Below are 25,794 nucleotides of genomic sequence, written 5' to 3'. Positions count from 1 at the left end.
TTTGGCAAACTGGGTAGTTAGATGGTTACCGGTACGGGCATGGTTGTGTCATTTCATTGGCACCATGTTGCATGTTATAAATGTGGCTTACACTTATGTATTTGGATCATCGGTATTGAACATTATTGTTATGTACGGAAGCATTTGATGAATAAATAATATTTTACTTTGTTAAGTTATATGTTTCTTTCTTGTTCACCTACGAGTTGAACATTTGGCATCATTGCCAGTTCGAATCCGGAGTGGTCGCGAATGGAATGCCGAAAATAAATAGAAATACCCATACCAAGCGACCAGAAAACTAATGAGGATGAGACAAAACTCCTAGAAGGCAAGCACAAGGCGACCCAAAACTTCCACATCTTGTACCGCATAAGCCTTGAAACCTTCATACGGAGAGAAGTCGCAAAAAACGAGGTTGCACCGGATATTGTGTGGGATGCCATGCATGCAAGCCCAACAACGAACAGGTTCCTAGACCAACTCCCCCGTTTAATTGCACAAGCATTCCTGTCCCAGAAGAGACATCAGCAAGAAGTGGAACAAGAGGAACATTGTCAACAAACCCTGAAGCGTTTCGATGAGGAGAGAGATGCACGATGTCGCAGAACTGAACCATGAGCTTTTGAGCCATGGTACCAAGAGCACTCAAGAGTCTAACTGTCGCATGAGTCGACCACATGATGTATGTAGATTAAATAAATAAAAGAGTGTTTTGTTTTATTTTTTAATATCGTGGTATATGTCAAATGCCCAATCTCTTAAATAAAAATAGGAACTTGAGGAAGGATATTGATGGATTACAATTTGTGCGTGGAGATTTAATCCAAGCCGAACGAAGGCGGCAACAAAGACAACTTGCTGAAGAACGAACTGTGGGGCAGTCAGAAGAATCACCAAGTGTGGTAGAAGGCAACTACGCAGGGGCACAGGAACCATCGAAGGGTGCCATAGTTCGCTTGAACGGCAGGCACGGAGCAACGAGGAGTTGTTCAAGGAAACACGACATAGATTAACTATGCTCGAGGAGACAAGGGAACAATTTCTACATTCATCCCATACACCACTACGAGAGGGAACCCGTGAATAAGTGGGAAAGGAGGTGAGGCCAACAAAGGACACTAGGGCACAAGAAAGTGTCGAAGGAACACTGCACGGTGGTCAAGGTAACCCGTCGAGACCAATTCCTAACAATTTCGGGACACAATCAAGTGGTACGCACACAACTGGTCATCAAAGGACAAGAAACACAATGTCTCAAAAACAAAAACTTTTTAAGTTCACAGGCAACGGGAAGGAAGACCCAATACGGCAATGTCGTACATGTGAAACCATATGGACCACCAACTCCGTCACAGAAGCGGATGAGTGGTTGCACCAGTTTCCAACCAGCCTACAGGGAGTGGCAATGGATTGGTTTTCTGATATGGACAAGGCAAAGATCATCACATGGGACGATCTAAAGAAAGAATTTCGAGCACAATTTTGATTACTATAGGATGACAATGAGCTCGTCGACAAGATCTACAATTGCAAACAAGGGAAAAAGGAAACCATAAGAGCCTAAAATCGAAGGCTAACGGATCTTCATATGGACCGCCAACTCCGTCACAGACGCAGACGAGTGGTTGCACCAGTTTCCAACCAACCTACGGGGAGTGGCAGTGGATTGGTTTTCTGATATGGACAAGGCAAAGATCATCACATGGGACGATCTAAAGAAAGAATTTCAACTACTACAGGATGACAATGAGGTCGTTGCAAGATCTACAATTGCAAACAAGGGAAAAAGGAAACCATATGAGCCTAAAATCGAAGGCTCAAGGATCTTCTTAGCAGGATGGGTACTCAACCCGCCGATGAATTAAAGAAACTATAGTTCATAGAAGGACTCCGTGAGGCACTAAGAAGGAAGATGAAGATAGTCCCACCCACATCGTACACAAACGCCTACGACCATGCCATGAACTTGGAAAGTGAGGGCAAGACAACAAAGAAAAAGAAAAAGAAGAAGAGTAAATCCTCATCCTCCTTTGAGAGCAATGAGTCCTCTAAAGAGGAAAGCAATGCCGACAGCAACGAAGAACCTAACAAGAAGGTACGGGCCCTCCAAAAGGACATGGAGCGGATGAGGAAGGAGTTCAAGTCCATGAAGGGAACCACTAGCCGTATAGAGGGAGAAATATGGTGTATCGATTGTAAAGATAAAGGACATACAAAGGGAGAATGTCCTAAGAAGGCAATGTGCGATATTTGTAAGGTTTGGGCCATTCTACAAAGGAGTGCCCCTATAACATGAAAACAAGAAGCCAACAAATACTCTTCACATAGGAACAACCATCCACCTCTGGCATTAATAATGAGACACAGGGGAACAACAACAATGCCAACTCTGGCAGCTACAGAAACAACCACCAAGGGGGATGGGGTGAAAATGACAACAAGAATAGGATACAGTATGACTCCAAGGGAAGGCTCATCATCCAATGCCGTGCATGTAGCCAATGGGGCCACTTTGCTAGAGATTGCCCAAAGGGTGACACTCCTCAAAAATTGTGTTGATGGTGTGGTCCAGGGAACCACGAAGATGCCAACTGCCCAAAACAAGTAAACCTCCTTAACATTGATGAGGAGAAGGTCTTGGTCCTCACCCACAACCAGGCCAAGCAGGCAACATATCCAGATCCCCGCACCGAGAAGCAGAGACTGCAGGAGGCACGAGAAGAAATAGAAAGGGCAATGAAGGGTAAAAAAGATATCAACGAAACTACTCCTGAATGAACAAAGGGGGAGAACAACTTATTGGACCAGATGTTGCAAATGGAGGTGCCCGTCACACTTCAAGACCTCTTACAAACAAAACCACAATTAAGGACAACATTATTAAACACTTACACAAACCCACCAACGGTACCGAAGATGCATGAACAACCAAATTGACCAGGAGGGTCGACCACAAACCCCACATTGCTGACAGTAAGCAATGATCGTCACTCGGCAATGGTCAAGATGGGAATCCTCAAAACCATCCTGACAGACACCATTGTGGATGGTGGGTCTAGGGTGAACGTCCTTCCCAAAGAGACATGGAAGAAACTCAGCAAACCTACTCTATGGCCGACCGCATTCAACCTGCACAACGCCGACCAGCAGGGGATAAAATCATTGGGGCCCTAGTGGCTCAACAGGTAACCATCAGGACACAACCCTTTGTACTTGATTTCATCATGATTCCCTTGAAGAAAAAGGGATATGACACCAATCTTGGAAGAGGATGGTTGGTGGCAACCAAGGTGAATCACAATTGGAAAATGAATATTCTGTCAATGGAAAGTGGAGGGTGGAAGTTCGCCATTGACTTCCGAACACAGATAGTAAGTGAAGAAATGGCATCGTCGTCAAAGTCCGAGTCAAATGGAGAACATCAGATGGATGAGGGAAGAGCTCGCATGGATCTGAACGACGAGGGCATTTTGGAATTGGAGGAATGTTCAAGAGATGAGACTAGTTCAATGATTAGACTTTTCTATTGGCAGATGGAGGACTATGAGTTCTTCCATTCTTACATGCTTGGCATTGAGGAACCTAAAGATGAGAAGGAGGTATTCCCACCAGAGTTTGTGGAATACAAAGGCAATGCAGAGATCAACGAGAGTCCTGCCCATTGCTTTGAAGGGAAAGCCATTAGATACGAAGAGCCGTCAGTGGAGGCCATCAATCTTAACGATACGGAAAACCCGAGGAAGCTACTTGTCGGGGACGACTAGAACCCTGTACTGAAGGCTGCAGCATTTAAAATGTTCATGGAGTATAAGGATATATTTGCCTAGACTTATAAGGATTTAAAAAGCGTCCCGCCAGAGATGTGCATTCACCACATACCTTTGGTGCTTGGAGCCATACCTGTGTGGAAGCAACCGTACAGAATGAATGAAAATTACGCGGCATGCGTAGATGAGGAAATACAACAAATATTGGAAGCCGACATAATATTCAAAGTACAAATAAGTGAGTGGGTGTCACCAATAGTGATATCCATGAAGGAATGGAACCAAACCCGGATATGTGTGGACTTCCAATGCCCGAATGTTGTCACAATAAAAGATCCCTTCCCCATCCCGTTCATGGACACAATTCTAGAAGAAGTGGCAGGACACAAGATGTACTCCTTCATGGATGGATTCTCTGGCTATAACTAGATCTCTATCGCTGAAGAAGATAAATTGAAAACTACCTTTGTGGTGGAGGATGGAGTATATGCTTACAACCGGATGCCCTTCGGATTATGTAACGCACTTGCCATGTTGTAGAGAATCATTTTACACATCTTTGACAAAATGTCAGTAGGCAACTTCGAAGCATTTTTGGATGATTGGTCCATCTTCAATGGACAGGACAACCACTTGAAGGCACTCCAAGAATGTATGGAGAGGTGTCGGCAGGCAAGGCTGGCAAATGTACGGAAGCAGCAGCACAATTCCATTTCTTTGCTGTTAATTTGAACGGGTTGAGTGCGATAACTCTAGAGGTCACATATATCTATTTAATATTACCAAGTTGACAACTTTGTATTTAATGCAGATCATCTACAAACATGTTTTTCATCAGATTTTTGAAAGCATTGCCACGATATCGCTGCCTGCAATGAATAAATTGTTTGTATTGAAGTTTTTCTTGTGCAGACATCAAAGAGATTATCAGGAGGGGAGGCAGACAGACCAGCATGCAGGTCACAAATAATTTTTTTTTAAAGTGTGTATATGAGACAAAATGGACCCGTTAAGACACTCGTCTGGAGTCATGAATATTTTACAAACATTAATTATATTTGGGCAAAATCTGAAGTGTTGATGTACAGATGATAATCTGTGAAAAACATGTCGTCGCAGGAATAATTTTGATTATAATATTGAATTTGTCTTTTACAGGTAGGCACTCAAACAGATCCAGATGACTCAGCGGTCAAAAACAATTTGAAACAGTGTAATCAAACATCATGACTTCTACACTACAACCACTGAAGCACTTAAGCACAATTCTTAAAATAATATGTTCATTTTTCAGAACTGTTAGTAACTGAAGCCAAATTGGGCCTATGTATAGGTGTGCAAAGTCATTAGAAAATAACTGCGGAGAACGAAATAAAAATATACAAGTTATATATCAAGTGTATATTGTCCTGGACACGAAATTTGCAATTTGCATAAGCCATATTCATGCTTTCAGATGGCTAGGGATCTCATATCAAGGTCACTGTTTTGACATACTTCATATCCATGTTCAACTCAAGAAACAGATGATCTTGTTCCAATCAAGATGAATTCAAGACACATCGCCAACACTCCATACTTGACAGTATCTAGAGGTCGTGTCGTGTGAGAGCCATACACAATCCGTGGCTTTGATAATGGCAGTCTTTGGAGACGTAATACTATAAAATTGAAAGAGTTGCACTATATTTACGGTGTTGATTGCTGAATGTTTCTTTTTTCTTGACCATGGAGTTTGAAGTCGCATGACATTTGTGATCATATATGAGAGAGTGAGAATTATAAAGATGTTGTAGTTTGCAGTATCTATTGAAATGGCTGACTGAACAATTTTTAAGCTCCCCACAAGATGTTGATGGTTATGAGCTTGACAAAACCAACACGCTGATAGGGTGCACAAATGGACCAAATGGAATTTGCATATTGAGTGTGTTGATTTGGTTGAATTGGAGGGTATGAATGGGCCTGAACATTCACAAACTCTGTTGCCAAAGATTAATTTGCAGGAGCTGAATTTATCATATTATCATGTTGCCTTACTTAGAATGGGAGTCAGTTGAGTTGATGATTGTGTGCAGTTCATAATGACTTGTGTATGTGTAGCACATCCGTTTGCATCTTGTGAGGATTCAAAGCTACATTGCTCATAAGTGTTGTCAATTCGAATGACTACCTGTTGAGTGTTCGGGTCATAGACTTTTGTTTTTGTATGTATCATTGTATTCTTCTTTAGTGCATGCAAAAATTATTCTCAAAAACACAGTATTTGTATTCACTGGTGACAGAGAATTGTAAGTCCATTATGGTGGTATGATTTGATGCGACGTGGATAATAAATGACTGGATCATTCTAGAGTGCAGTGTTACATTTGATAGACACGTAGATATTTCCAGTTTGTGGTATTAATTCTCCATAGGTTGCTAATACAAAGTAAGCCTGCAAATCAGGACTGTATCAGAAGTGTTATTCCTATTATTGCTAGAAGAGAAGATTCAAATAGTACATAATCATGCGGAGAGTTCAGTGTAATATAGCAGAGTTCAGTGACTACTCAAACCTACATGCACAAAACAAATACCAGAGATAACACCCCAGATAGTGAAAATTCCAGCACGGGTCCCTGTATTGGTACACTGTGTGTGATTTTGGACTTAAGTCTCAAATATCTCCCAGACATCAGTATTATCAGCACTGTCGTATTCTTCTGAGGCCGCTGATGCTCCTGTAACTAGAAGTATTGACAGAGTCCGAGACATATTTGCAGCAACATGATATTAGTTGTTATTTCAGATTCATCCTGCAAGGTATGAGGATACTAAGAGTTTGAGAAAGCTATTAAAGAAATTTCAAAGGCACTTGTTGAAAGAAACATCACTTCCAGCAGATATCAGAGACACTTGTACATGTGGATTGCTTCTGAATGTTTAATACCGTCTGGAATTTTGCTATGACATGTGGTTGGAGATTTGGTCTGGACTTTAGTATTACTGGAATGAGTCAGTTAATGGAAATTGTTCGTACAGATCGCATGGACAGAAATATGATAATATTAAATGCAACTTGATCTGTCTGTTCATAAAATCAACAGTACAACTTCATCCACTGTTGTTTTGCTCCAAACTGTGTTTATGATCTCCTGTCCAATCAGGATGACACCAAGGTTGGAGTATCAGATGTGTCTAGGATCCCTCTTATCAGGGAGCAGTTTCCTTTAATAAGAAGAAAGTAATGATCAACTAGGATCCCTACTTTCCAGTTTATCAAGTAGAATCATCAATTTCCACATATATTACTTGAAGCAAACTTCATACGGTTATAGGTTGGTAGAATCATCTGAATTAAACAAAACCAATACAAGGAGTTCCATTTAATCATAAAAGAGGCATAGTGCCTATCATCACCAAGCAAATTATCTCTCTTCACAAATGAAGAGAGTCAATTTGATTATTCAATAAAGAGAGGAAGCATAAATATAAACGCATTCCATGTAACACAAAGTTGTTAAACAATATAAGAGAGGGAATTCTACATTGTGGGAGGGAATAATAAACAATGTTCCATTCCCACTTGAACCATCTTTAGAAAGGAGATGTTTCATTCTCAAATGTCTATGGACCCTCATGTGCAAATAAGTATTTATTATCTTTTACAGTTGTCTACTCATCGTAGTCTCTCTCCTATTTGTAATTCTATACATTCTATATAAGTATTTGCCTTGATCTTTTCCTTTATGTGTAGGGATGATCTTGCAAGAAAAGAAGGATGGTACCTTACACATGCTACCAAATATTGTGCAAATTCAATCTTATGCTAGTAGCTCAAAAAAAGGTGTGATCTAGAATCCGTTAGTCGTCTAAAGATCAACGAGGCTCTTGAAGCAAATACCCTTGATGATTGAGATTATGAGTATCCTTCTATATTAAGAGGAAGTATGACACTTCTTCGAAGGCAATGCAAGAGCTTAGAAGATTGATACCCAGAGGGAGTCTAGAAATACATGCGTGTGACTGCATGATTTTGATGGGCCTTCTCTTGAGTGCACCATGAGGAAGTATTGACTTATCACTAGAAATTCGGAAGATTGATATTAGATTTAGAGGGAGTTTGAAAGGCATCCTTGGGTGAAGAGAGCTTCTAATGGAGTAACTAGAGGACCTGACTTCCCAGATCATTATCCAGAGGGAGAATTTTTTAGGTGCAATCCTTTGTGAATGATATCTTCTCTATGAGAAGTTCTAAGAGAAACTCCTTGTAATGCAATCTTCTGTGTGAGAAAAAATTAAGGTGAAAGCCTTTGCACCACCCTTTGACTGGGTTCATGGTGGTTACTATTTCACATATGATATGTAATGAAAGGTGATGATCTTTCATTGACATATATAAACAGAAGGTAATCATTGTAAGGTGACAATCTTATAAATGGTGGACCTGTTAGCATAACAAACTTCATTTAGTTGTTGTCCCAGAGTGTTGGAAGTCATGATAACAAGTGTATCAACCAGAAGGTAACCATTGTAAGGTGATGACCTTATCAATAGTTGACCTATCTCCTAACACCAAAATGTGTTGGAGCAAGTGTTATCATGGTTCTTCAGGCCAGATTTTGCCAGACACCTTGATAACCAACTCATCATGGTTCTTCAGGCTGGATTTTGTCGAGCACCATGAAAATCAAATTTTTATGGTTCTTTGGGCCAGATCTTTTCCAAACACCATAGCTTAAATCTATCATAGACCACACTTACGGTTGTGTTCAAATCTTGTATTATAATTGTTGTAATTCTCTCCTTGCTAAAGAGGGAGCGTTGAGAAATTTAGCCTCATAGTGAATTGAAGCAAATTCCATATGTAATATATGTTAATATACATGTGTGTTGATATCCTTATATATGTCATTCTAGGAATATCATACTGAGACGATATCTCTTCATATACTTGAGAGCACAAGGTGTTTTGCAAATCCTCCCTAGCTAAGAGGGAGTGTTAAAGTTGTAGCTTCAGTCGGATAAATTCGATCTGAGATACATTGTTGTTATTGGTAAATCATCATATTCTATATATACATATTCATGTCATAATAATATATGTTATAGTATATAATATATATATTATATTATTATATAATACACACACCCACACATATATTTATATATTTATTATACAACTTTTATTATTAATTATATAAATTAAATGATGATTAAACCTTAGAGACATGTCTCTTCATGAGACATGTCTCCTCTCATATTTATATGAGATCCAAATCTGCATTTGAAACATATCAATTACAATGGCCATATTATTACATTTGCAGAAAAGGATCCATGTTACTCAACAAAGGGTACCATTTTGTGGGGTTGGGTTGTTTGCCTCGTAGATGAGGGTTTTTCTAGGGTAAAAAGGTTCTTTGTGTGTTTAAGTTTTGTTGTTTTTCATAATCTGGTTCAAAATTTAACATGGTATCAGAGCCAGGTTGCTGAAGTTCTGATTTTGAACTAGTTTTTTCTTCTTTTATCTCTTTAATCCTCTTAGTATTTAAAGATGGTGAATGGACTTAAAGGGAGAGATTGGAAGGTTCCTCAAACTTTACATCTTGGAAACCAAGAATCCTAGTTGCTCTTGAAGAAAATGATTTATTGGAGAATGTTAACTCTACTGTTTTGGAACTTTCTGATGAGGCTACTCAAGCTCAGTGGAAGAAAAACAAAGTGTTGGCCAGAAAGATCATGACATATTTTGTTAAAGATAATCTGATTCCAGTCATCTCCAATTTAGAATCGGCTGAAGAGATGTTTGATACCTTAAAGGAGTTATATGACATCCTGAATTCTTGGCAGCATATGTATGACTCAGGGCATGTTTGTGCTATTGAATGTGACCAAACTGAATTACATGCTACAACGTCACTGAAGGGCATCAACAGAGGACTTTGACATTATTTTGGTCATCTATGACTGCATACAAATCAGTTTCAGGATCCATAGTTTGATTACAAATAAAGTTGATGCATAAAATTAGATCGTGAACATCTGCAATTGATTAGCAGATAATTTCAGTGTGTTTGGTTGTGTAAAGAATGCAAGCAGCAAGACAAATGTTTGATGAAATAGCTATTTCTAGTTTATATTTCATGGCAATTCGTTTGAAAAAATGACACTTCTGTATGACTTTGTAATGACAGCAGCTGAATGTCTTTTAAAAATGTTATTACTATGTAATGACAGCAGCTGAATGTTGAATTCATGCAAAGTGTTTGTCATAATGCCAATACAGAATGAATGATCAATTTCAAAATATTATTGCCAGGAACTCGCATCTATATTTGATTGTCATAGTCTTGCAAGTTTTTGATAAAAAAATTGAAGAGAATTTATGTATAATCTTGGTTATTCGGAACGTATGCAAGTGTTTGACAATATTCCTTGAGTCTGAAATCAACAAGATCACATTTTGCCAAGGGTGAAGTTAGAACTTGTTGGGGTTCTCACAAATATTAAAGGAAAATGAAGACTGGAATTTCCTTGTCCACTAGGAATTTCCACACTCGTTTGTGAAGGTTGATTTGCCAATCCTAGAGGAAAATTTGCAAGAAAAATTGTAAAAAACAGTGGAATTACATTGTACACTAGGAATCTCCTCCCTTTGAAAATTATATTCCTTAAAAGCCTCAAAATTCCACTCCTGGAGATTGAAAAGTTGATGAAAAATGAAAGAAAATTTCCTTGCCATGATTGATTTTCCACCCTTTTGAACTGAGAGAAAGTCAAGTGAAATTGAAAAGATGAATGAAGAATTGAATTTCCTCATCCACTAGGAATTTCCGCCCTTCTTTGTACCCCTTGAATTTCCACTCCTAGAGATTGAAAGTTGATGAAAAATGAAAGATAAAGAAAAATTCCCTTGTCCACTACGAATTTCCACCCTTCCTTGTGGCGGTCAATTTTCTGCTCCAAGATCAGATTCACAAAGTTAAAAATAAAAGAGTGGAATTTCCTTGTCTACTAGGAATTTCCACCCTTCCTTGTAAGGTGCAATTTTCCACTCTTCCTTGTTATGTGCAAATTTCCACTCTCCTTAGTGCTAGTTGATTTGCCATCTTGGGCAAGTCTTGAAATGAAAAGCAAAACCACCATATCGAGCATGTAAAACTGAGATTTTCCTTGTGGAGGTCAAATCTCTACTCTTGAAGAATTTGCAAAGTAAATAATGAAGGAAGTGTGGAACTTCCTTGTCCACTAATGTAATGTCCCCATTTTAGCAGTTGACCAAGTGTGTGCGCGTTAGCCTTGTTCTACATGGTCCCGAGGGCTAACGAAGGGTTTAATGGGATCTTGGAGTGTTTTGGCCTAGTCATTTCCAGTTTGGGCCAAAACGAAGTTGATTTACTCAGTTTCAGGCATACTTACTATTTTTAGTAAGTCGGCAGGACATAGTGCAGGTCAATTTTGGGGATTGGATTCGATACTCCTCGGTGAGAGCTTTCCGATGAGCTATCACTCGCATTATTCGGAGTCCGATTGCTAATACATTTTAATGCCTGAAGTTTTATTAAAGTAACGTCTAATTTAATTGTAAAATATTAAAGTGTTACTTTAATATTTATTTTATGGTGATGTGTACCCAAGGGAGACATAAGGGGTATTTTAATATATGTTTTATATTACACATCTTTTATCCCACATTGCCCATATGAGTTGAGGGGACCCGTGGGAATAGAATAAAAGGAAGCATTTGTGGCTTCATTAGACAGGTTGAATATGAGAAGAAATTGGTGTGTGAGTTACAGTTTTGTTCTTGGCATTTGAGGACGTCTATCCTCTCTTGTAACATTCTAGATGTCATTCCCTTGGGGTTTGGCCTTTGGAATTCTTTCTTATTGGCTTTAGTATCAGGCAGTTTAGTTGCATTTCCGGCTACAAGCAGATTTGATATTTTGCTCATATCTTCTTCACTACTTGTCCGACGCTTATGCCGCTTGGAGGGAATGGTATTATGAAGGTAGTGGACTGATTGGAGGACAAAGTATTGTAGCAGCAAGTTCGTAAGCATGGGCTGGAGTATTATGACAATATTGCTGAAGTAATTAGTGAGTTGATAAATCTGCCATGTATTTGGTTTTATGAATTCTGAAAATAACATTTTATTAGCAGCAGTTTATTTCCACTTTGCATATTGTTGTAGTTTCTCTCTTGTTTATGTTGTATGATACCAATTCCATGCACGAAACACAACAAACAAATAAACGTTTGATTTCCAGAGTTATAAGGGGTTTTAAGAGGTTGCATGCAAACTGTTTGACAAAATTCATTTCAGCAAATTGGTTTAGTTTTATGGGACATCCAGGGGTGTCCATTACAGTGGTATCAGAGCTATAAGTCCTGCCATCCTGTGGAGGTCTTATAGGGAATTTGGAACAGCCGGATAGAGGGAAAAAGTAAGTAAAAAAAACACAGGCTAAGCATTTATGTTTGAGCATGCGACAGGGGTCTTATAATTTCCGCGATACCAGAGCAAGACAAAATAGGATTTCAGACTTGCAAAGCAAACAGTCTAGTACATCCGTGCAGGGGGACATTGAATTCAACCATACAGACACAGAGGAGATATTCTGTGATCAGGACAATAATATGGGTGATCGAGATGACAGGAATACAGGATTAGGCGGAGGCAGAAATGCTGGTCCAGATCAAGGGGAGGTACTGTTCCGACAGTTACTGGATACATTAGAGCAGGGGCAGCGTATGCAGCAGGAGCAGAATAGGCGAATGGACATGATGTTGCAGCTCATGGCTAGACAGATGGGTGTCAATATTAATCCAGGTGATGCCAACAACAGAAACAATAACAACGAGGGAAACAATAACAACGGGGGAAACAATAACCATGAAGGCCAAGGCAACAACAATGGTCCTGAGAATAACATTAATGGTAATAATGGACACGGCAACAATGGGAATGAGGCTGATAACTTTAGACACGTTGCACGCCCAGCACGGACTGTGAGCTCGAGACCTCTTCTACCCACTTTTCCACCCAGAGATCTGGTTCATCCAGTAAACGAACCGCAGATTACCGAGTTACAGGATCAGTTCAGGAGGGACTGGGAGGCTAGTGGACTAGAGTTTCAGGCAGATATTTCTCTTAGAGATTATATGGACTTGAGGATGAGACACATGCCTAAAGCAGGAGGGAGGAATCAAAACTTTGAGCTGAGGAAGAAAGTTGGAAAACTTTCTTTACCTTATTATGATGCTTCAGGGAAGATGACTGCACGAGCTTGGGTGCAGAAGGTAGATACATACTTGCAGCTTAATCCTATGCCTGAGGAGGAGGCTATCAAGTATGCGGCTATGCACTTGGATGGCGTTGCACATGAATGGTGGCATCATGGCATGGTGACTTTGGGGCATAATCAGATTACATCCTATGAGGAATTCACCGAAACATTGATTGGGAGATTTGACACTAAGGATCCCGAGTTACATTTCAAGGAGCTAGCACAGTTAAAACAGTCAGGTTCTGTGGATGCTTACATTGCCGAGTTTCAGCGCTTGTCTGTACTTGTTACTGATATCTCTCCTAGGAGATTGGTGGTGTTATTTTGTGATGGTCTTGCTGATCCATTACGAGGTTGGGTGAAGGGACATGATCCACTCACGTTAGCTGAAGCAACTAAAAAGGCACGAGATTTAGCCCCTTCGGTATACAAAGGAAAAAACCATTCAACAGATTCTTCCTACCGCAAGGACAAAGACAAAAAATCATTTCAGAAAGAGTATAGCAAACCCAAAGAAGGATCAAAAGGACTAGACAATGAAACCTTGAATGAACTTCGAAAGAAGAAGTTGTGCTTCCATTGTAGAGAGCCTTGGGACTTATCTCATAAATGCTCTCTCAAGGCTAAGGCAAATCAAATGGAGTATTTTTCAGCAGAAGAGTCAGAGTCAGAAGGGGAGGATCAGCACTCCGATTCAGATGAGGGTAACACTATAGAGGAGAGCAACATTCCTAAGGATGATAGATCGTTGGCACGCTTGACAGGGGCCCAAAAGGCAATCACATTTAAGGTCAGGGGTACTATCCAAGGGCAGAAAGTGATATCTCTTATTGACACTGGGGCTACACATAACTTCATAGATGTACAGTTGGTAGCCAGGAGAGGGTTACAGACAGAGGAGCATGATGGGTTTAGAGTCATGGTGGCTAACGGTGATAAGTTATTATGCACTCGGAAGATATCTAATCTTCGCATCAGGTTTGGAGATGGCTAAGAGTTGGAAGATGAGTTCTATGTTGTGGACATGGGAGATTATGATGTCATCCTCGGCATGACATGGATGGCTTCACTAGTTGAGTTCACACTCAATCTAGCGAAATTGGAGATGAGATTCCAGCATGAGGGGAGAACTGTGGTACTTAGAGGGCTTTCAGATGGAGGTTGCAGAATAGTGTCCTTGAGGAGAATGCAGAGACTTTTTCGTCATGATGACATATAGTGGGCAGCAGAGTGCCACATTATGCCAACTTCACCAGAGCCACAAGAAAAGAGTCATCCACTAGATGTCCAGAAGATACTTGATAGACACGCTAAAGTATTTAGCGATATTCCTCATGGGGTTCCTCCTGACAGAGGGATGGAACATGTTATTGAGCTCGAGGAGGGAGCCAAACCAGTTATGATTACTCCCTATCGTCATCCTAAGAAACACAAGGATGAGATAGAGAAGGCGATTAAGGATTTGTTGGAGATGGGGCATATCAGGCCCAGTAAGAGCCCTTTTGCTTCAGCAGTAGTATTGGTAAAGAAGAAGGATGGGACAATGCGCATGTGCATCGATTACAGGGCACTGAATAAGAAAACAATTAAAAACAGGTATCCCATTCCTAGGATTGATGAGCTGATTGATGAGTTGCATGGGGCATGCTTCTTCACCAAAATTGATTTGCGATCCGGATACCATCAGATCAGGATGAGAGCAAAGGACATTGAGAAAACAGCCTTCCGATGTCACTATGGCCACTTTGAGTTCATGGTTATGCCATTTGGTCTAACCAATGCACCTGCTACATTTCAAAGTTGTATGAACCAGGTATTCAGGAAGCAGCTGAGGAGATTTGTCTTGATCTTCTTTGATGACATCTTGGTCTTCAGTAAGACCTGGGAGGAGCACTTACATCATCTGGAGGAGGTGTTATCTATTCTGGAGAGAGAGTCATTGTATGCCAAGGAATCTAAATGTGAGTTTGGCATGACTGAGCTCCTTTACCTGGGGCATATCATTAGTGCAGATGGCGTTCGGGTTGATCTCGAAAAGATTAGAGCTATTGTAGAGTGGCCTACTCCCACAAACCTTACACAGCTTAAGGGATTCTTTGGTTTATGTGGTTTTTATAGAAGGTTTGTTAAGGGATTCTCACAGATTGCTACACCCTTGACAGATCTTACCAGGAAAGGAGCCTTTGTGTGGACAGGGGCAGCACAGAGGTGTTTTGAGCATTTCAAGCAGGTAATGTCTTCATGTCCAGTTCTAGCTCTACCGGATTTCACAAAGCCTTTTGAGCTTCATTGTGATGCATCAGGTGATGGGATTGGAGCAGTATTGATGCAGGAGAAGCATCCCATTGCATTCGAGAGTAGGAAGCTCCGAGGAGTTGAGAAAAGTTATTCTGTCTATGACCGGGAGATGTTGGCCATAATGCATGCATTGGCCAAATTTCGATCATATTTGGTAGGTGGACGTTTTGTGATCAAGACTGATCACAACAGTATTAAATACTTCATGAGCCAGCGTGATCTTAATGACCGGCAACAAAAATGGGTGACTAAATTGCAGGCTTATGACTTTGACATAGAGTTTGTCAAAGGTAAGAAAAATGTGGTGGCTGATGCCTTATCTCGGAGACCTCACTTATGTGCTCTGGCAGAGATTTCAGGAGATTGGAGAGATCGGATTATAGCAGAGTATGTCGGAGATGCTTGGGCTTCTGGATTGATTTCAGGTACCATACAGGATGATCGCTATGAGATGATAGATGGATTGATCAGAGTTCAGGACAGGGTTTATTTGATTCCGTCATCACATTTGAGAGAGGCGATATTGAAGGCATTTCATGATGCACCCACAGCAGGACATCCGGGGGTCTTCAAGACCTACAGGCAGATCCGAGAGCGGTTTTCATGGAAAGGGCTCAAGGATGATGTTCAGAGGTATGTCAGGGAGTGTATGGTTTGTCAACAGAATAAGGGAGAACACACATTTCCTGCAGGTTTATTACAGCCCTTGCCCATTCCTGATAGGAAATGGGAAAGTATTTCGATGGACTTCATCACTGGTTTACCACGAGTGCAGGGAAGGGATTGCATCTATGTGGTGGTGGACCGCTTGACGAAGTTTGCTCACTTCTTTGCTATTCCGTCCACTTACACAGCAGCACAGGTGGCAGATCTTTTCTTTAAAGAGATATTCAGGTTACATGGGCTGCCCAGATTCATTGTCAGCGACCGGGATAGTAAGTTTATGAGTGTTTTTTGGCAAGAGTTGTTTAGGTTGTGTGGTACAGATCTTACACCTAGCACTAGTTATCATCCGCAAACAGATGGGCAAACAGAGATTGTGAATAAATGGGCGGAAGGATATTTGAGGAACTATGTAACTACACAACAAAAGGCTTGGATCAGATGGTTGCATATGGGAGAGTATTGTTATAACACCACTTATCATATGTCCATCAAGATGACTCCTTTCATGGCACTCTATGGTTATGAAGCACCTAGCTTCATGGATTTAGTTTTGGGGGACAGTAGAGTGCCCAAAGCCAAAAACTTATTGCAGGATAGTCAGGACATCCTGAAAGTGCTCAAAGAGAATATACAACAGGCCCAGAATCAACAGAAATTGTATGCTGATCAGCACCGAATAGAGCTTAGCTTCGAGGTAGGGGATATGGTTTACTTGAGGCTACAACCATATAGACAGTCATCGCTCAAGAAGAGTGGAGCTGAAAAGTTGAAACCTAGATTTTATGGTCCCTACAGGGTGATTCGCAAAGTGGGCAAAGTCGCCTATGAGCTTGAGCTTCCAGAGGGCAATCGAGTGCACAATGTGTTTCATGTGTCTAGGCTTAAGAAAGCCATTGGTCAGAGTGTAGTGCCTTCTGCAGATTTACCCCCTTTGGATGAGGAGGGGAAGCTTGTGTTAGTACCTGAGGCTATTGTGGATACCAGAGAGAGGAAGCTTAGAAACAGGATAGTGAAGGAGTATTTGGTCAAATGGAAAGACCTGCCGGAGGAAGATTCTACATGGGAGAGTGAGCAGGTTATTCAGCAGGCTGGACTGAGATTGCTTGAGGACAAGCAATTTCAAGGGGGGCGGACTGTAATGTCCCCATTTTAGCAGTTGACCAAGTGTGTGCGCATTAGCCTTGTTCTACATGGTCCCGAGGGCTAACGAAGGGTTTAATGGGATCTTGGAGTGTTTTGGCCTAGTCATTTCCAGTTTGGGCCAAAACGAAGTTGATTTACTCAGTTTCAGGCATACTTACTATTTTTAGTAAGTCGGCAGGACACAGTGCAGGTCAATTTTGGGGATTGGATTCGATACTCCTCGGTGAGAGCTTTCCGATGAGCTATCACTCGCATTATTCGGAGTCCGATTGCTAATACATTTTAATGCCTGAAGTTTTATTAAAGTAACATCTAATTTAATTGTAAAATATTAAAGTGTTACTTTAATATTTATTTTATGGTGATGTGTACCCAAGGGAGACATAAGGGGTATTTTAATATATGTTTTATATTACACATCTTTTATCCCACATTGCCCATATGAGTTGAGGGGACCCGTGGGAATAGAATAAAAGGAAGCATTTGTGGCTTCATTAGACAGGTTGAATATGAGAAAAAATTGGTGTGTGAGTTACAGTTTTGTTCTTGGCATTTGAGGACGTCTATCCTCTCTTGTAACATTCTAGACGTCATTCCCTTGGGGTTTGGCCTTTGAAATTCTTTCTTATTGGCTTTAGTATCAGGCAGTTTAGTTGCATTTCCGGCTACGGGCAGATTTGATATTTTGCTCATATCTTCTTCACTACTTGTCCGACGCTTATGCCGCTTGGAGGGAATGGTATTATGAAGGTAGTGGACTGATTGGAGGACAAAGTATTGTAGCAGAAAGTTCGTAAGCATGGGCTGGAGTATTATGACAATATTGCTGAAGTAATTAGTAAGTTGATAAATCTGCCATGTATTTGGTTTTATGAATTCTGAAAATAACATTTTATTAGCAGCAGTTCATTTCCACTTTGCATATTGTTGTAGTTTCTCTCTTGTTTATGTTGTATGATACCAATTCCATGCACGAAACACAACAAACAAATAAACGTTTGATTTCCAGAGTTATAAGGGGTTTTAAGAGGTTGCATGCAAACTGTTTGACAAAATTCATTTCAGCAAATTGGTTTAGTTTTATGGGACATCCAGGGGTGTCCATTACAACTAAGAATTCCAACCCTTCCTAATAAACCTCAAATTTCCACTCCTTTGTGGAGAAAAATAAATGCAATTTTTAAAAATCATGAAGGTTGATTTGATTAAAATTCATGGTCATTGGTATTTGAGATTCATGAAAAATTGATGCATGGATGACAATTCATGATCAGTAAAGGAAAATTCACGAGGGGCAATTAAAAAGAGTTCATAAAATCATGAAAAAAAGAATCACGAGGATCAAACTAAAAGGAAAAAATGATGGAAATGAAGAACAGGTAAATCGGACTCCAATTAGGCTAAGATGTGAGAAGAGACAAATGCCATCTCATATGGTCAGTAAATACCCTAGTATTTGGTGATGTAGGCCATTCATATGGTCTTAGGCAGAGACTTTTTAAAATTGGTCACAGCTACCGGGTAAATACGGGCATCTCATCGAGGTTTCTGGCTTCACTTTTTGACTTGGGGGAGCTGAAGATTAACATACTGTTGCTGCTCCAGGAAATCTCAAAGAGAGACTTTTTAGTGGAAGATATCAACATCATAGTGTTGAAGCTGCAGAAACAACCTTTTCTGCTCAATCTTGATGCATCAGCCCTCACCTGCCACCGGCATTGGGCTGCAATTGGTCGGGATTTCCTCTGACGTCTGGTGGGAATCGACAATGAAGCAGATACCTCATGGCTTGAGAGGTTTTTGTGGGTGAATTCGCCATATGAGTGGGAAGTTGCATGATGGCAGTTGATCCTATGGTTTTTCGAAGAACTTTTTGAACTTTAATCTCAGACTCTGGTTCAACTTCAAACTGTACGTATTCAGTTGGTCAGATTTTGCTCTGCCTGCGTCAGTTCCTCATTGGGTGATATATTCAATTTTTGGAGGATGGCAATCTCTCTTTTTGCCCCACTCTGGTTAGGGTACTATGGGCCTGGAAAGTCCAAGCTTCATCTTGCATATCGACGTACAGGAATATGGATGAACTGTATTTTCTGCTAGGGAAGAAATAGATGACTGCACTATGTAAATTTGGTAATCTTTTATAATGCTAAAATAAAATTACTCCCTTCAGCGGTTTATGGATTAAAAACAATTCAATAATTTTTCAAATACAGATTGAAGTTAGAAAGGAAATTTAAAAAGTTGAGAAAAAGAAGTAAAGAAAATAAATTTGCTCAAACTTACATAATAGCATAAAATTTGATATTTCTACGACTAAAGCATATAATAGTAATAAAAAATTCCAATGTTTTTGAACTCAATGCAAGCAACTGACATATTAGTTAAGTGTGTCTTACTAAGTTGTGCAGCTGTTGTCAGAGGCTCTGCTTCATCACTGGCAGCAATATCATCTTGATGGTGTCCCTGGCGTTCAAAAACCAAGTCAATAAGCCAATTAAAAAAAAGATTCAACAAGAGCATATCAATTTGAATCTTTAAAATATAATGTTTCCTTCAGAGCTACACCTCGCAATCTTCATCAATTTTACTTTGACCCTTGTACTTACAGAGCTTAATAGTAAAGAAATCATCCAATCAACTTGTCAAATTATCACAGAAAATCAAATACTCATTTCCTTACAGGGTCCACTTCCTCTTCTGATGTAGAGATCCACTGTTGTGAACAACGACCAGATATGGTGCACACTAGAAGTTGATTTGATGTATCGTACACTGTTTCTTGGCAAGTGTGGTCACAGACTGCAGCAGTAAAGATAGATAAATTTTTTAACCCCAAAACAACTTGCATGTACCACATTGAATAATACAGCAGACATCTCTCCCAATTCAAAAATACTATTTAAAAATCAGTACAATCTGCAATATGAATCAACTCAAAAGCAAGGCCCTGGCATACCATGCACACATCCAGTGTTTTCACACAGGAAAAAATTGCCAGTTTGAGAGTATGTACAGGTGCTACCAGAGCACACATGATCGCCTGTAAAAACATCAGGAAAACCACGACTCTGCTTCCATTGACTTATTCGGTCATCCACTGTTGTACCAGCAAGTGACAGATCTTCCTCTAGCTGCAAGGTAATGATGACACAATATATTACCAAAATGAAAAAACAAGGTCCTAATTTTAGAGCTAGTAACAGCTGTGATATTTTGTCAACTTATTCAAAATTTGAAAACTGAAATAAATAAAAAATAGTTTTCTGTAAACCTTTGTGGGACTTGGAGCTTCACTACGCTTGGCAGCTTGAATTTGTATATAATACTTCTGATACTCAATCGGTGAATCCCGAACAAAATCATTCATGTCAGCACTGTCACGCTGATTGTAAGAAAAATAAGCTAAAATGTTAGGTAGTCTACAATTGCTTCAAAAGTGTACAAATCATTTTTTCCTTAAGGATGCAAATTATCTTTTACATCTATATAGAAAATTCCCGACTGCTATGACTTTAATTAGTAAGGGGAAAAGATTTGGCTTCTCATATACGTAGAGGACAGTGAATGATCATCATTGCAGATGTATGGTTAGTAGTATGACAATCTCATTCCACAAGATGCCACCAATTAAACCACTGGCTTTGTATATCAAAGGGAAAACATTGCAAATATAATTCTAGAACTTATTTACAACCTCACTTTGACAATGGCAAACAGATGATAAATATAACATTTTTCAAAATATCATTCACCATATCTGAGGATCATATTATTTCATCATTTTAAAAAATGGTCCTACTTGCTAAAGCAATATAATACCAAAAAAATAGCTTACCTAATAAAAAACAAGAAGCACATCAGTATTATCAACCTCATTTACAATCTCAGTCTGACAATGTCAAACAGATGATGTATGTCACTTGCTTCAGAAGGAGATGCAAGGGTTGTGCCAATATTATCTAAGTTAATATGTTAGAGAGTACAATTTACATGTCTAAAAGATACCTTAGCCTCATGATTTGTCTTCAAGCTATCATTTCTCTGTATGAACTTTACTATTTTTACTGTCTACGATTTTGAAATGCAATCTTGACTTTATTTAGCCTAATGATTTGTCTTCAAGCTATCATTTGTCTGTATGAATTTTTCTTTATGCTTTTAGTGGTCTATTTGCTTTGGTTAACAACTTGACAGTTTTGAAGGTGCATTGGTTATGTTGATTTTAATTTTATATAGACCATCTCCCAAATTTGAAAGTAGCATTCAAAATTTCACAAAAATATCAACACAAATAGAGCTGTTTGACCTGAAATAGCTCTGCAACCTCATGCAGAATTTCCAAAATATATCTGAAAGCCTTTATCTATAAGACCCAAACCTACTAGTTTGAAAATTTCCTCTCATACAATAACTCAATGCTTGTTTACATGTTGACCCTCTGATTTCTGTTTTGAGATGCACACTACATCAAACTTTGAGTGAATGCAACCCTAACACATAATATGATACCCTAATGAGTTTACATGTTGACTCTCAGATTTCAGTTTTGAGAAATCTAATAATTCCACTATACCCTAAAAGCATAATTTCTCAAACTGGAAAAAGCTAATGATGTGACAAGGTTACAAAAATAAAGACTTTACCAACATCTCCATTACTCATTGAAAATAAGTGTTTCCAGCTTTTTAATACCATTATATACACGAGTATTTTCCCGGCAGAATTTCACCTACAATACTCGCAATAGATTGTATCATAAAATATGAGTAAACAACTCCAAATTTAAAAGTATATCTGCGAATGTGTTTCTTGAAGAGACATATGGAGAGACATGGAAAATAGCAGAGGGCTAAAGATAATGAGATGGGAAGATGGATATATGGGGCAAGATTGAGAGATAAATGAGGAGATAGAGATGAGAGAAAGCGATATAGAGGAAAATAGAGATAGAAACAGAGATAGAGATGGCTGTTCTTTATTGTTGATATTTTTAATAGACGGGGAAAGGTTTTTTTCGTCCTTAACAGCTAAGTTCATTTTTTTGGTCAATGAGCATGATTAATATCTACCAAAGCATTAAAAAGGGATGAGTTTATGTGTAGCTTCTATTTAGATTATTAATATAACTCAATACAAACTGAATATTTATTACATTGCAGTCAAACATGGTAAATAGTAGGCCGTCTAAATGATTTAGATTTTATTGAACATTATATTTTATTTATATTAGATATATTATATGTTTAATATTTAATTGTGTTTCTTTTATATATTATTAATATCTATAGTATATTAATTAATATAGATTATGCTCTATATAAGATATATTATTAAATATAAATACAATTTAATATATAACTTATATAATATAATTTAAACTACAAACATAAATTTATATTAATTAAATATAAACATAATATTTACTTAATATTTCTTAATTTATACTTAAAAAATAATATTATATATTCTAAAATATGTAACAATAAATTTTATTATAATAATTTTGGAAGCACATTTAATTTTAATTTAGATTTAATAAAAATATAATAATATTATTTATATTTATCAAATGCAATCATAAATATAATTATATTATGTATGATAAGTGTTGTAGTTCTCCATAGTGGGATGGTGAAGCGACAACAGTCGGCGGGGCTAGGGTTTCTCAAACATTCTAGTATGTGATACAATGGAGATGCACAACGAAAATGGCCATATAACAGATGCTTTCAGACTAGCTTTCAGAGGAAGGTGAACATGGGGTGTGTGAAGTAGTGATTCTAATGGTGCCTCTTCAAAATATGCCAGTCAACCACCTCAATCCTCTAATGGATATCTCTCAACTAGTGCATGGAAGACTCTGACAAAGCCTATGTATTATAGTCTAGCTCAAAAAAATGGTGAACTAGATGTAATGAAGACACAACATAATACATGGGGTTATGCTCCTCTATGTCTGGCACAGCCCTTTGATTTCAAAAAGATAAGGAAAGTGTTCTGGAGGCCAAAAAACCCGCTAACAATCCCATAGGAATTGAAGGTAAGCCCTAACATGACTCATACAACATCAGTTATTGTGGTTGTAGACCAAAAGGAATGGTTTGAATCAATTAATGTTGTTAAAGAGAAAGTGTTTTTCATGATATGGTGTGGGCAATGGCTTGCTTTTTCATAAGCGAAGGGGTGGTGTGATAAACATTGGGGGAAAGATTACTTGCTTTTTCATAAGTGGAGTGGTGTGATAAACATTGGGGAAAAGATTTTCTTTCAAAAACACTTCTAAATGGGTTTTATCTGGTTGATTTTCCATCAGCCCGAAACAACAAATCGATACTAACAGTGGATCGTACATGATGGGAGATAAAGGGTTTTACCTGAAAGAATGGGTCCCAAATTTTGACCCAAATAAAGAGTCTATTAAGGATGTACACTTATGGATATGTTTATACAATTGCCGCATGAATGCCGGTATATAGAAATCCTTAAGAGGATAGGAAATAGCCTGGGATCCTTTGTAATGATGGATGAAGTGTTAGAATATGGAGAATTTAGCATGTATGCTAGAATATGTATTTTGTGCAAAGATGCACACCCTCTTCCAGGGATGATTGAATAAAAACCAGCAAAGGTGTATGGCAACAAAAACTTGAGGTGGAGGTTTCGAATGAGGTTTGTAGTCAGTGTAAAGGTGGTAGCCACGCAAATGAGGAATGTACATAGAAATCCTTAAGAGGATAGGAAATAGCCTAGGATCCTTTATAATGATGGATGAAGTGTTAGAATATGGAGACTTTAGTATGTATGCTAGAATGCGTATTTTGTGCAAAGATGCACACCCTCTTGTGGAGATGATTGAACTAAAAACCAGCAAAGGTCTATGGCAACAGAAATTTGAGATGGATGTTTAGATTCTTTAGAATGAGGTTTGTAGTCAGTGTAAAGGTGGGAGCCACGCAAATAAGGAATGAACACCAAACCCTCAGGATAAAAGTCAGGTTCAAAATGTCTTAACAGAAATTAATCCCTCCCATAGTAAGGAAATGGAGAATGGACTCCAGTCAAGTCTGGAAGGTCAGAAAGAAAATGTGTCGCCTTTTTTGAAGATGGGAGGTAGTAAGGAGGTGTTTACTGATGCTAGGAGGCAAAAAGAGGTTATTGATACATTATTCGGAGATGAGTACAGTGATGGCAGTAAGGGGGTCGATGGTGCTCTGTCTGGGGCTATCTGTAATGAGCCCCATGATAGAGATAATGCGAATGTGATGGCTTTGAAAGCTGCAGTTTTGGATATGGGTTGTAATGTCATACAAAGCTCATCAAAGGATTGTAAGCAGGGGGAAAGATGTAAATATGAATGCAAAGGTGGATAATCAAGATAGCAGACATTTTGATTCTCGTAAGGCTTGACAGAATGAGTGTATTAACAGAACAGACAACTACAGGGCTGCTGTTATAGAACCTGAACCGGTAGTCTTCAAAGATATTCCAATCTCACTATCAAAAACTTGGAAAATCCTTTGAGAAGGCAGGAATAGGGGATTTGCATTATAGCGATGAAGACAGTAGCTCTGAATTTGAGGATGGGGATACAACTTAAGATAATGCTACCATCAGGATCATGGAAAAGATATGTCTTGGCAAGTCTATTGCTTGTATGGAAAAGGTTAGAGTGGAGGAAAAGAAAAGAAAGGGTGCTACAACTGCTAGGAAGCTTCTTGAAATGGTTGGTTATGTGGCAGGCCAGAGCAAACTAAGGTCGAGAAAAGACTATGCCTTTTCAAAGGAGAGATGATGCTCCTTTCATGGAATGATAAGAGTTGCAATGCCTCTAACAAAAAGTGTTTGAGTTCTTGATCAAATGTGGCCCAATGTGATGTTGCAAGAAACAAAGCTCAAATGATGATTCGCAGATCTTCACAAAATATGCTAGCTGGTGGAAATGGGTTTTTGTGGATGCAGTAGAGGATTCCGGTGGTTTACGTGTACAATGTGATGAGACTAAAGTGGACTTGCAGGTTGTTCGTAATGGAAACAATTGGCAGGGGTGTAAAGTTTTCTCTAAAATCCTTAATGCCTCCATTGTGGCAACATATGTGTATGGACCTAATAGTATTGATGGTAAAAAAGTGCTATTGGCAGATCTTAAAGATTTTATTTCCGAGAGCAATTCTTTGTGCATTTTGGGTGGTGATTTTAATGCAATCCTACATCCTAACGACAAGACAGATGATTTAGGATGAGGTAGTAGATCACAAAAAAAAAATTAGCGATTTTGTGTTGGATAGTGGTTTGATGGAAGTTCTCTTTAAGCAGTGGGAATTCACCTGGACTACTAGGTGCAGTGATTTTTAGAATATTGCTGAGAAACTGGATAGGTGTTTTCTAGCTGGTGATTGGGGGAGTTCGGACTGGGTACACGAGGCTGAAGTTCTTCCAATGACAGGATCAGACCACTGTCTGATTAGCTTAATCTTTCAGGTTGATGCAACTCATCGTAGGTGCCCCTTCAAGTTTGAAAAGATGTGGACTCCTCTTAGGTGCCCGTTCAAGTTTGAAAAGATGTGACACACAGCTGATGGATTTAAAGATATGGTGAAGAACTTGTGGATTTCGCCCCAGTTAGAGGGGGGAATAACGCT

At 39.0% G+C, this 25,794-nt stretch overlaps 1 pseudogene across 1 annotated transcript in view; it reads right to left on the bottom strand.

The window, feature by feature from the left end:
- Positions 1-25,794, bottom strand: part of LOC149537829 (F-box protein SKIP31-like) — a 97,093-nt pseudogene that overhangs the window by 3,963 nt on the left and 67,336 nt on the right. Inside the window, exons 4-7 of the transcript XR_016355909.1 lie at positions 20,427-20,537; positions 20,112-20,286; positions 19,836-19,954; positions 19,552-19,618 (exon numbers count right to left, since the gene is read on the bottom strand). The product of XR_016355909.1 is annotated as an F-box protein SKIP31-like (transcript). The remainder of the gene's footprint in view (positions 1-19,551; positions 19,619-19,835; positions 19,955-20,111; positions 20,287-20,426; positions 20,538-25,794) is intronic.

Source organism: Cupressus sempervirens, chromosome 9 (assembly GCF_028749045.1).
Source record: "Cupressus sempervirens isolate cs-2001-9-10 chromosome 9, ASM2874904v1, whole genome shotgun sequence".
In the NCBI taxonomy this organism is placed as follows: Eukaryota; Viridiplantae; Streptophyta; class Pinopsida; order Cupressales; family Cupressaceae; genus Cupressus; species Cupressus sempervirens.
The sequence above is the reverse complement of the archived record's forward strand: the minus strand, read 5'-3'. Positions and strand labels throughout refer to the sequence as shown.